This window comes from Canis aureus, chromosome 10 (assembly GCF_053574225.1).
Source record: "Canis aureus isolate CA01 chromosome 10, VMU_Caureus_v.1.0, whole genome shotgun sequence".
Classification (NCBI taxonomy): domain Eukaryota; kingdom Metazoa; phylum Chordata; class Mammalia; order Carnivora; family Canidae; genus Canis; species Canis aureus.
In genome coordinates this window covers 51,833,596-51,846,427 of record NC_135620.1, presented here as the reverse complement: position 1 = coordinate 51,846,427, position 12,832 = coordinate 51,833,596, and the positions used below count along the sequence as shown (strand labels likewise).

At 41.3% G+C, this 12,832-nt stretch overlaps 2 protein-coding genes across 17 annotated transcripts in view; one reads left to right on the top strand and one right to left on the bottom strand.

Annotated features, from left to right (window-relative positions):
* Positions 1 to 12,832, bottom strand: part of TZMP1 (transition zone microprotein 1) — a 414,174-nt gene that overhangs the window by 75,149 nt on the left and 326,193 nt on the right. The gene's annotated exons all lie outside the window — the stretch shown is intronic.
* The window catches only part of APTX (aprataxin), a 42,825-nt gene that overhangs the window by 11,831 nt on the left and 18,162 nt on the right, over positions 1 to 12,832 (top strand). For 4 of the 16 annotated variants that reach the window (XM_077912254.1, XM_077912262.1, XM_077912253.1 and 1 more), the window contains exons 1-2: positions 11,948 to 12,017; positions 12,150 to 12,224. The exons of 1 other annotated variant lie outside the window; for it this stretch is intronic. The gene's annotated coding sequence lies outside the window, so the exon portion shown is untranslated. 11 more of the 16 variants (XM_077912249.1, XM_077912259.1, XM_077912266.1 and 8 more) reach the window with 9 other exon arrangements.

Here is a 12,832-nt window from a genome sequence, read left to right as displayed (position 1 = left end):
GACAAAGCTAATAATGCATGTAGGAATGACCTTCACATTTGCTATAGCTGGGCCATGAATTTATCTCTAAGCTGATAGCCTCATTGGTCCCACAGTTCATGGTGTCCATTGATAAAAAAACAAACCCATTATTCTGCAAAAGTAAAACTATTCCCTAAATTGAGATCAGATTGGATTGTTTCCCAGGGATGCTCTTAAGAGAACATTGTGTTGTATCAGAAGCAGTGTCCTTGACAGCATCACTGACAGGGTGGCCATTTCATAAGGATGCCTCTTATAGCTGGATGGCAGCACACCCAAAAAAGATTCAGCAGGTTACACTGAGGCGGGGGGCTGTCTCAGTGATCATAGATAGCATCACAGGTTTTATCTCCCATACCTAGGACAGTTATTGGCATATAGCAGGGAGCAAAAAGTATTTGTTGAGGGAATGTCAAATGGAGAATACCCAGTTTGAAGACTTTCTCTAGAAAGGCCCCTGTAGGGCATTTGGGTGGCTCAACCAGTTAAGCATCTGCCTTCGGCTCAGGTCATGATCTCAGCGTCCTGGGGTCAAGCCCCACTTTGGGCTCTCTGCTCACCTGGAAGCCTGCTTCTTCCTCTCCCTCTGCCTGCTGCTCTTTGCTTGTGTTCTCTCTCTCTCTGTCAAATAAATAAAACCTTAAAAAACCCCTCTAATTTCCAAGACTTAAAATCTTGCTCCCCAACTCTGTACCCCTTTTGTAGTTATCTAACAACACAGCTGTGAAATAATTCTTCTACTCTTGAGTTAAACTGCCACTTCAGTATTTTTTTAAAAAGATTTTTATTTATTTGAGAGAGAGAGAGAAAGGAAAATGCACAAGCAGGAGAGGGGCAGAGGGAGAGGGAGAGAGGATCTCAAGCAGAGTCCACACTGAGCATGAAGCCTTAACCCAGGGCTTGATCCAAAGACCCTGAGATCATGACCTGAGCTGAAACCAAGAGTCGGACACTTAACTGACTGCACCACCCAAGTGCCCTGCCATTTCACCATTTTAATGTTAAATTTCTTATGTTTTCTCCACATATGAGAGGCCAGAGGCATTTGTCTGTGTGTATACACACTTGCTGGTGGTGGTGGTAGTGGTAGTATTGGGTTAGGAAAGTACTGTACTCATCAAATTGGGAAGTCAGTTTGCAGGTGACCTTGAGAGTGCCACTGGCTTAAATCCAGACTCCCACACCCAGGCTTTCCTTTAGAGGAGAAGTAGGGCTTATGATGATGTCAGGGTGTGCCTTTGCCATCGTTTTCTATGTTGAGCTTCAGGAAGATGCAGTGATAGGTTCAGTAGCACAGGCATCAAAAGAGACTCAATGCTGAGATAGCAGCCACTGTCTCACAGCTTTTTATAGCCCTGTAGGGGGAATGGGGTTGACCTGAGTCCACAGGTTGGTGTTTAGTCATTTTACCTGGCAGGGTTGGAGCTTGGGGGTAGGGTGTGGCATAAGGGATATCACCACCTCTCATTCCTGATGTCATTGACATTGTAAAGGTGTTTCAGAGCAAGAACCTGGTCTCTGTGTCCAGCTTTCTATCTACAGAGTCATGGTCATGTCTTAATTATGACAATGTTCTTCATCTTCTGATGTGTCACCTTACCTTATTCTTGTTTCAGCAGCAATGGCACTGCACTGCCAGACTTAGGATAGGAATCTGGGAGAGATAATGTAGTGGCTAAGAATATGGATTCTGGAAACTGACTTCCTTGGTTTGGATCCTGGCCCCCCAATAAGCAAGTTATTTATCCTTTCTGTGTCTCAGTTTCCCCATCTGTAAAAGAGGATAATGATAGTACCTAGCTTATAGGATTATTGTGAAGATTAAATAGTTAATGAGTTAATGTAAAGTACAGGTATCTACAAGTAGTAAACATTATATAAGCATTTGCTAGTAATAATGGTCAAAGAATTACTATCTTATGCAAATACAGGAACTAACAGAGCTAGTAAATCAACATGATATTGACTTACTAAAATGTTGATTGAGTGCATCTTATGTGCTAGGGGCCTTTATAGGTCAATGAGACAGTGTTGACCATGACAAACATAATCCTCCCTTACAGAGGTTGCAGATGAATGAGAGCACAGACATTAAGCTAACAATTACACAAATATGTAAGGCAGTTCTCTTAATGGGGAAAATGAACCTTGACCCAAAGTTCATATATTTCAGTCTTGTTTTTTTTTAATTTTTATTTATTTATGATAGTCACACAGAGAGAGAGGGAGAGGCAGAGACACAGGCAGAGGGAGAAGCAGGCTCCATGCACCGGGAGCCCGACATGGGATTCGATCCCGGGTCTCCAGGATTGTGCCCTGGGCCAAAGGCAGGCGCTAAACCACTGCTCCACCCAGGGATCCCTATTTCAGTCTTAAGAATTCCAGCATACAGTGGTGACAGTGTCCCTTTTATATATATATATATATATTTTTTTTTTTTTAAAGAAAAGGGTATTCTAATACTGTGGGACAAATTGCCCCCAAAGTGTAACAAGTTATTTATTTGCTCAAAATTCTGCTATCAGGGCAAGGCTTAGCAGGCATAGCTCATCTTTGTTCTATGTGGTGACTGCTGGGATGGTTCAACTAGGGCTAGAAGGTCCTTCCAAGCTGGGCCATTCACATGCTGTCTGTTAGCCAGGAGCTCAGCTGGGATGGTTGGTTAGGACCCCAGTTTTCTTTCACATGATCTCTTTACATGACTAAGCTGGGTTTCTCACAGCATGACAGCTAGGTTCTGAAGAGAAATACCCCAAGAGGATAGGCCACAATGTACAAGCATTTAGCAAGGCTTGTACTTGTTAATGTCTGGCCAAAGCCAGTCCCTTGGCCAAGTCCAGAGTCAGTGTAGGGAGGGACTATAGAAAGGTGAGAAATGAGAATCAATGGGGTCTAGTAAAGTAATAGGTTACCACAGAGAAGCTAAATCTACCTTTTACAAAAAAATATTTTTGTTCTTTTTTCTCTTCAATCACATTTACCATATCTACTATCTCCAAGATATTGGGAGAAGTCACATAGGTGGAAAGTGACGTCTTTTCTGTATCAAAAGCTCTCTGGAGAGTGGTTAAAAACATTTGTTACAAACATATCATTTAGAGTTATATTATTCTATGTGTGTAGAAAGAGTAAACTTCATTAAACTGTGTTATTTTGATATGCAGAGATGGAGCTTTGCTGGCAAAATGAGTGACAAGGTAGGAGGGTTTTGTGGTTGTCTGAATAGTGTAAAAGCATAGACATACAAATCTGTTGCCAAGAGGAGCCAAACCATGGTCAGGAAAATGCCACTGGGTGTCCAGTCTGAAGTATAAAAGCAGCTAGGTCAGTATGTGGCAGGAAGGATACCGACAGGCTTGGGAGAATAGAATAGCTTAGGGGTAACTCTGTGAAATGTGAAATTATGCTGGCTGCTTGCTCACTAGTTTGAAAGTCCCTTAAACTGTGGAGCTGTGTCTGGCTTAACTTCTCCATCCTCAACACTTAGCTCTGCCTGATACAGAGGAGGCACTCTAAGTGGTGAACGGATACAGACATTAAGGTTTGAAGAAACAGCAGAATTGTAAGCCAGTCCCTCTTTTTAAGATTCTGATGCCATGAAATAAATAGAATGATCCTTTAGAAATATGTCACTTCAATAAAAATTGGTAGTGGCAGAGCTCCAAAAAAAAGGTTACTCCTCTGCTTAAAATCCTTTGATGATTTCCTTTTTCCACCTAGATATCCACATGACTTCTTCTTTTAGGTCTGTGCTCAAAAAAGGCCTTTCATAATATTCAAAATATCCACATCACTTTCTATATTGCTTTTTCCTTATAGCATTTATCTTTACATGACCTATATATTTCTTTATGGTCTGCCCCTCCCCATTAGATTGTTAGCTTTTTTTTTTTTAATTTTTTTTTCTTTATTTATTTATGATAGTCACACAGAGAGAGAGAGAGAGAGAGAGGCAGAGACACAGGCAGAGGGAGAAGCAGGCTCCATGCACCGGGAGCCCGACGTGGGACTCGATCCTGGGTCTCCAGAATCGCTCCCTGGGCCAAAGGCAGGCGCCAAACCGCTGCGCCACCCAGGGATCCCGATTGTTAGCTTTTTGAAAGCAGGAACTTTTTGTTTAAATTTGGTAGCCATAGTACCTAAAACAATGACAAGTAGGAGGTGCTCAGAAATACTTGTTGAGTGAATGAATAAATGTATCAGCCAATGGAGAGCTAGAACTCCTCTGATCTAGGAATGCATTTGAGTACTGCAACTGGGCCAGGGCTTTGCTCATCCCATATAACCACTGGATTCTTTTTTTTTTTTTTTTTTAACCACTGGATTCTACATTTGGCATCTTACTCTGCTTGCTCTATCTCATTTTTCTTCATCTCTCTATTCATCTACTTTTTATATACAATTCAGTGAATTGCAGATAACAGTACCTTTTGTCTTTCAATATTTCAGCTTGTGTATCATTAACTAGAGTTCAATATTTGTTTAAAGTTTTTTAGGTAAGTTTACATAGAAAGAAATGCGCAAGTCTTAATTGTACAATTTTGATGAATTTTGACAGACACATGTATCAGTTAACCCAAACCCTTATCAAGATATAGAATATCACTATCACCAAGAAAGTTCTTTCAAATGCCTTTTTCAGTCAATTCCTGGCCCTGTTTTTAGAGAGATAATCAGTGTTATGATTTTTTTCCACTATAGATTTTAGTTTTCCATGTTCTAGAAATTAATATAAATGGTATTAGTATAAATGGTTTTGCATAGGATTCTTTTAATAGCATGGAATAATTTATATTGCTTTCTTGTGACATTTAAATAAACATATGACATACATTTGTTTGTATGTTATCAGTTTTCTCTCCACTAGACTGAAAAGGTGTTTTTATTTTGTTCATTTCTGTATTTCTTATACCTTAAACTGTACCTATCAATATAGCAGGTACTCAATAAATATTTGTTTTTTTTAAAATTTATTTATGATAGTCACACACACACAGAGAGAGAGAGGCAGAGACACAGGCAGAGGGAGAAGCAGGCTCCATGCACCGAGAGCCCAATGTGGGATTCGATCCCGGGTCTCCAGGATCGCGCCCTGGGCCAAAGGCAGGCGCCAAACTGCTGTGCCACCCAGGGATCCCCTCTCAATAAATATTTGTAAGTAAGTGGGGAAAAGAAGTAGGAACATCCATTTCAGTATTGGATAGGAGGGCATTGAAGGGTAAGAAGTTGAGTATTGCTGGTACAAGGCTAGGAGTGAGGAGATGGTGGGAGGGAAGGCAGGACAAGTTAGAACTTCCTGTGACTTTCTCCTTAATATGTTTATAAGACATTTAAGGAGAGACCAGCACAACATCTGTGATTTACACAAATAAGAATTGCTGATTGAAATAAAAATTATAACATGAACCATCAATGATATGAATGTCACTACTTGGGATAATGGTGACTATTCCCTGAACTCTTAGAAATATAGAAACTTGAAGGAGTTAAGCTATGAAATCAACCCATAGTAGGAAGTTAACACAGTCCTAAAAGCAGGAGTTGAAAAACAATAAGGTGTAAAAAAAAAAAAAAAAAAAAAGAAAACCAATAAGGTGTAAATTACAGGTGGTAGATCTTAAAGTAAATTATAGGGTATAGTTTATGGATGCATTAGCATGTTTACACTGTGATGTATAGGATAGAACTTCTCTATTGGTGTGTCAATTATAGATGGGACTACCAAGAATTTGAAAAGATTATGATTAAGGAATTTTAATCAGAAAACATATATTTTGTTTCATCATGAAACCCAATGTCAAAAAGGTAACATTCACAGGGGCACCTGGGTGGCTCATTTGGTTAAGCGTCCAACTCTTGATTTCATCTCAGGTTATGACCTCAGGGTTGTGGGATTGAGCCCCAAGTCCTGCTCTATATTCAGTGTGGAGTCTGCATGAGATTTTCTTTCCCTCTCCCTCTGCCCCTCCCCCTGCTCACACAGACTTGCTTTCAAATAAATAAATAAAGTCTTAAGAAAAAGAATAAAAAGGTAATATTTATAGAAACATACTCGTTTCTTATGAAAAATTTTAAAGTATTTACTTTAAATATTTAGCCAAAATCAATACTATTTTTCCAAATACTGTTTTTAATTTTTCTTATCATAGTTAATTATAAAGAAAGGTAATGATTTTTTTCACCAAGTTCCTTGTAATTTTGCCCCAGTGTTTTGTGAATATGATTTAATCTTTGTACTGTAATATTAAAAGTTTGGGGAGGAATAGGAATTATTACCTTATCTACAAAGAGAAATAAAATGATATCAGTAGAAAATAGGAAGAGTTTGTTAGGCTGGATTCCCCCAGAAACAGACACTAGGCAAGGATTTTAGCATGTCATTTAGGAGATGATCCAAAGAGGCCCCAGTAGGGGAGTGGAGAAGAGAGGCTGGGATGGGAAGGAAGCCAATGTGCAGGCTACCACTCAGGGCAACTGGGGCTTAGTGTTGCTAGAGAGCCTCTGGGAGACAGCGTTGCACATACTTCAAAATTGTTTCACCCTAAGATGAGGAAACAAATTTACCCATCCACTTTTTTTTTAATCCATCCACTTCTTTTTTTTTTTTAAGATTTATTTATTTATTTATGATAGAGAGAGAGAGAGAGAGAGAGAGAGAGAGAGAGGCGGTGGGGGGAGAGAGGCAGAGACACAGGAGGAGGGAGAAGCAGGCTCCATGCTGGGAGCCTGATGTGGGACCCAATACCAGGACTCCAGGATCGCGCCCTGGGCCAAAGGCAGGCGCTAAACCGCTGAGCCACCCAGGGATCCCTCCATCCACTTCTTTACATCATTTCACAAATGATCCCAGGGGTATAGATCCCCTCACTTCTGGTCTCTATGCACTCAGGAAAGGCTCCTGGGTCCAGAGGAAGCCTGCAGATAGAGTTGTGGGTGCCTGCAGTGAGAAGATTTTGGATATATGAAACATGCAACTAAATTTATAGCTCACTAGGTTTTGTTTCTATCCCCACTAAGTGATCTGTATTATTTGGCATCTCACCTGGGTCTGCCTACAGAGAAGAATATGTCTTGTCCAGTTGATGCTGCCTCCAAAACATCTCTTGAATCAGTCTGTCTTTTTCCTCTTGTTTGGGCTGCTGACATCCTTTGCACTATATCAGCATACTCCTAACTGCTCTCACCTTTTCTGTTCTTGCCCCATGCACCCCACCTCCCACCCCATCCATTCTTCCTCACAGCAGCCATACCATCCAATGAAACAAAAATCAAATAATATTATTCCCCTGGCTAACTCTTCAGAGCTTTTTCATTGAATATAGGACAAGCCCACATAGTTCATAAATGGTTTACTATCTGACCCTTGCTCAGATCTCATCATTTCCTTTCATTGTCCACTCTTCAGCTCTACTGGAGTTCTAGCATGCCTGAAAGAACGTGCTTAAGGCTTGCTGTAGGGCTTTTGTATATTGCTCTTTTTTCAGTGTAGATCATAGATCTGGAATATTCTCCTGTCTTCCCTTGTCTGTGTCCTTTTGAACCTTCTGGGCTTGGTTTATTTCCCTTTCCTCAGACAGGTCTTTTCTGACACCTCTCCCCTTTCCTTCCCAACCTATCCCCCACCAACAAAATAAAACAAAACAAAACAAAAAACAAAAACAAATCCCCCCAAAACTAAAAACAAAATGAAGTTTCCCTCTTCCCAGGATTCTGTACTTTTCTTTCTGAGCAAATCTCTGGACTCTGTAATCTCCCCAGGTTGGTCTTTTGGTTCCAATTGCTGTTCCCTTAGATTAGGATTCTCAAAGTCTCAAAGAAAGAACGGCCTTCAGGGACCAGAGAAGTTATAGATGAGTTGGAGGGAGACAGTGGCAAACGGGAGAGCACATGATAGTCATTCACAATTTTGGCTATTTGTTGCCAGAATTTGCTGGATTTATTGATTTTTTTTCAAGAGACTAAGAATCCCGATTTTCACGTGAGATCTTCTAATTTATAACTGTTGGAATTAAAATATAATTAAAACCCCCTGAGAAGAATAGCCAGAACAATCTTGAAGAAGAGCAAAGTTGAAAGTCTCATAACTCCTGATTTCAGATGTTATTACAAAGCCACAGTAATCAAAACAGGTAGTACTGGTATAAAGACAGACATATAGAGTAATGGAATTGAACAGAGAAGCCAGAAATAAACCCTTACATATATGGTCAAAATGATTTTTTTTTTTTAAATATTTATTTATTTTTTATGATAGTCACAGAGAGAGAGAGAGAGGCAGAGACACAGGCAGAGGGAGAAGCAGGCTCCATGCACCGGGAGCCTGATGTGGGATTCGATCCCGGGTCTCCAGGATCACGCCCTGGGCCAAAGGCAGGCGCCAAACCGCTGCGCCACCCAGGGATCCCGGTCAAAATGATTTTTAACAAAGATTTCAGGACTGTGCAGTAGGGAAAAGACAATGTTTTCAACAGATGGTGTTAGGAAAACAGAATATCCACAGGCAAAAAGGATGAAGTTGGATGTGTTTACCTTACACCATATAAAAAATGACCAAATGGGTCAAAGATCCAAATATAAGATCTAAAACTGAAAAAAAAACAAGGGAAAAACTTCCAATGATTTTTTTTTAGATATGATGCCAAAAGCACAGGCAGCAAAAGTATAGATAAATTGAACAACATCAAAATTAAAAATTTCTGTGCATCAAAGGGCACAATCAATGGAGTGAAAAGGCAATCTATAAAATGGGAAAAATATTTGCAAATCATATATGTGACAATGGATTAGTATCTAGAATATAAAAAGAACTTATACAGTGCAACAATAACAAAATAACTTGATTTAAAAATGAGGGACCAAAAAGAATAAAAAAATGGGCAAAGGACTTGAATAGATATTTCTCCAAAGAAGATATATGAATGGCCAACAAACATATGAAAAAGTGTTCAACATTACTAATCATTAGAGAAATGCAAATCAAGGCCACAATGAGATTATTACCTCACACCCACTAGGATGACTGCTATAAAAAAAAAAAAAAAAAAGCCAAACTAGAAAATAACAAGTGTTACCAAAGATGTGGAGAAATTGGGGGCACCTGGTGGCTCAGTTGGTTGGGCCTCTGCTTTTGGCTCAGGTCATGATCCTGGGTGCCTGGGATCAAGTCCTACATTGTTCTCCCTGCTCAGTGGGGAGTCTGCTTCTTCTTCTGCTCTTCCTCCCTGCTCGTGATCTCTCTCTTTCTCAAATAAATAAATAAAATCTTAAAAAAAAAAAAAAAGATGTGGAGAAATTGCAACCCTTGTGTTCAAAGCAAAATGGTGCAGCTTCTATGGAAAACACTAGGTGGTTCCTCAAATGTCAAAAAAAGAATTAGGGACACCTGCGTGGCTCAGAGGTTGAGCGTCTGCCTTCGGCTCAGGACGTTGATCCTGGAGTTCCGGGATCGAGTTTGGCATCCGGCTCCTGCATGGAGCCTGTTTCTCCTCTCTCTGCCTGTGTCTCTGCCTCTCTCTCTCTCTGTGTCTCTCATGAATAAGTACATAAAATCTTAAAAAAAACACAAAACGAAAAAACCAAAAAATAGAATTATTGTATGACCCACCAATCCCACTTTTGGGTATATATCCAAAAGAATTGAAGGCAGGATCTTGAAGAGATATTTGTACAATCATGTTCATAGCATGATTATTCATTATATTCATATTATTCATAATAGCCATAAGATGGGAGCAATCCAAACATCCATTGACTTGACGGACAAATCAGTTGTAAACAAAGTGTGGTGTATATATGCAGTAGAGTGTTATTTAGCCTTAAAATGGAAGTTTTGACCCATTACAAGTAATGAAACTGGAAGACATTATGCTAAGTGAAATAAGCCAGTCACAGAAAGGCAAACTGCATGGTTTCATTTCACTTATGTGCAGTATCTAGAATGGTCAAATTCATGGAAACTGAAAGTAAATTAGTGGTTATCAAGGCTAGAGGAGGGGGAAATGGAAGTTGTTTAATGCATAGTTTCAGTTTTGCAAGATTAAAAAGTTCTGGAGATGGATTCAGTACACTGTGAATATACTTAACACTATTCAGCTGTATACTTAAAAATGGCTTAGATGTTAACTTTTATGTGTATTTTGCCACAATTAAAATTTTTTTTGAATTTGAAAAAGGAAAAAAAGGCCCTCAAAAACCTTGATCAGGCCAACAAAACACATCTATCATGCTGTACAGTTTGAAATCTTTGCCTTCTTAACTTGAATCTCTCTTTTTTTTTAAACTTTTTATTTACTTATGATAGTCACACACACAGAGAGAGAGAGAGAGAGAGAGAGAGAGGCAGAGACATAGGCAGAGGGAGAAGCAGGCTCCATGCACCGGGAGCCCGACATGGGATTCAAACCCGGGTCTCCAGGATCGCACCCTGGGCCAAAGGCAGGCGCTAAACCACTGCACCACCCAGGGATCCCCTTAACTTGAATCTCTAACTTGATCATGCATCAGGATAACCTGGTGGGTTTGTTAAATCAGATTGCTGGGCTACACTCCCAGTTTCTGAATCAGGAAGCCTGGGGTGAGGCTTGAGAATTTGCATTTCTAACAAGTCTGTAGGTGTTGTGAGGCTACTGCTACTATTCAAGGATTATACTTTAAGGGCTACAACATAAGATAATACCACAAACAACTCTTTATTAATTTCTGTGTATCTGTGATATGTCTTTTTAGGGTCTGCGAAAGTCTTAAGTGTTTGTCACCCCCCTTGTGCCATTTGTGCCATGTGACCCTGCTTCTGTGGCCAGTAATATGCTATAGGCAAAGGGCTAGTTCTAATAGGTTGGGCATGGAAACTGCCCAGTTTTGCACAATATATAGTAAATAATCAAATTTTGAATGCAAGATACGCTAAGGCAGGGCAGGTAGAAGCAGAGGTTAAGAGAAGCTTAATTCTGAGGGAACTGTCAAGTGACCACAGCTACCCTGGTTTTACCTCCAGCAGTGTGAATCACATTCCACTACCATGAGGGCTGTGTGGCGGCTAAGATGCTTCCTGTGCTCCCCTACTTCCTGGTATGACCCTAATATAAACCTCATCTTTTCTGCTAAAAAGAGGAAGTCTCTTTTCTGTGCTTCTCCCACCCTATTTTGCTAGCTCTGGTATCTCTATCATACCGTTGACCCTGCTTTTCTATCGAAGGAAACAATATTCCACCTTGATCAAGAAATGTGACTCCTTAAGAAGCTCAGTTTTTATTTAGTTTGGGAAAAATTAACAAACTATGCCTTCACCCACAAGATAGGAATTTTTCCAACTGCCAAAATGCCTTCGCATAATTGCAATACGCGACTCTGCGGGAACATCCTGTAATTGCTATAAGAATCGGTAAACCCATCTCAATCCCGCATGGCATCCCGCTGCTTTTCTCCTCCCTAACCGCCTGTCAGCCAGTTCATTTAGTGAGACAGCATTAAAACAATCTTATCAGGTTTCGCTACCGCTAGCCCCTCCAACCCCTTCTCCCCGGGAAAAGAGAGAGTCGGTTGCAGTTTTTAAAGAAGGCAGGAAAACAATGCCACAGCTGGTTCTGTCTGCAGCGGAAAAGATGGCCTTATAAAGGTAGTGAGCTGCTTCTAACAAAGGGAGAATCCCGGCACTGCACAGTTGCCTAGAAACGGCCACAGAGGGGAGAGCTGCCGGAAGTCTCTCCAGGCTCCGAGACCGAGAGGTGGTGCTAGGGAAGAGGCTTGTAGAGGGAGAGAAGCTGTGTTCATCCCCAACGGGAAAATCGCCAGAAACCGCACTAGGTCCTCGGCCCCGCAGGGACCAATAGGGGCTGACGCTTCCGCATCCGGGCATTGGGCGAGACTCTTTCAACCAATCTTTGGGCGGGCACTGGTGACGTCACTCGTTGTGCTCCAGCGTGTGTCGTCATCCCACAGCGCCGGAAGTGGTGCGGCTCTGAACAGTGACTCGGCTTGTCTGTCTCCACAGTCTCGAGGTAAGGCGGTTGTCGGCCTACCTCCTTTGCTGGCCGGGTGGAAAGCGGTGGTTGTGGGCCCTGGGCCGGGGCCATTACTACCCTTGAATGATGTTCCTTGAGTAACGTTTTTAATGGCTTCTTTCCCGTCAGGCTTTGCCCCATCCTCGGGCTGTAGGCGTCTCGCTTTGCTCAAGCTCCCTTGGGCCGTTTTTCGGAGGCCCTCAGGTTGGTCGCCGCGCCACCTCACGTTCGTTCACCCGGCCCCCTTCCCTAGCTTGGTCACAACACAAACAGACAAAAGATTAGAGAATGGGCACTGTTCAGCCCAAGCAGGCGGCTCAGGTTGTCAGGAAGGACATTGTTTCCTCCAGAAACGCTCCCTGAAAGGAACTTGAGGGGCGTTCACATCCTCCTCAACAGGCCTAATGGGAGGGCCAGAAGAAGCAAGCTTTTCCTCACGCAGCCGGTGTTGGTTCAATAGAGCAGAGGTATAATTTCCATATGGAATTAATGCCCAGGTTTAGAGCCTTTAGGGAATCTAACTTATATTGGGAATCATTAGAATACTTGAGGCAGGACTGGACACGTGAGGAGACAACACAGATTTGTGTCCTTCCACCTTAGTTGCACAGTCAGTGCTGTGGGATGATCTTACTACTTGTCCTTAGCTCTTGTCTTCAGCGTTAACCAGCGATAATAGTGTCAAACTCTTACTTTTTGCTAGACACTGAAAGTGCGTACTTCCTCATTGAGTCCTGTGACAACCATGTGTTGTAGAGCAATTTTTAAAATAAGATTATTTATGTATTTATTCATGAGAGACACAGAGAGGC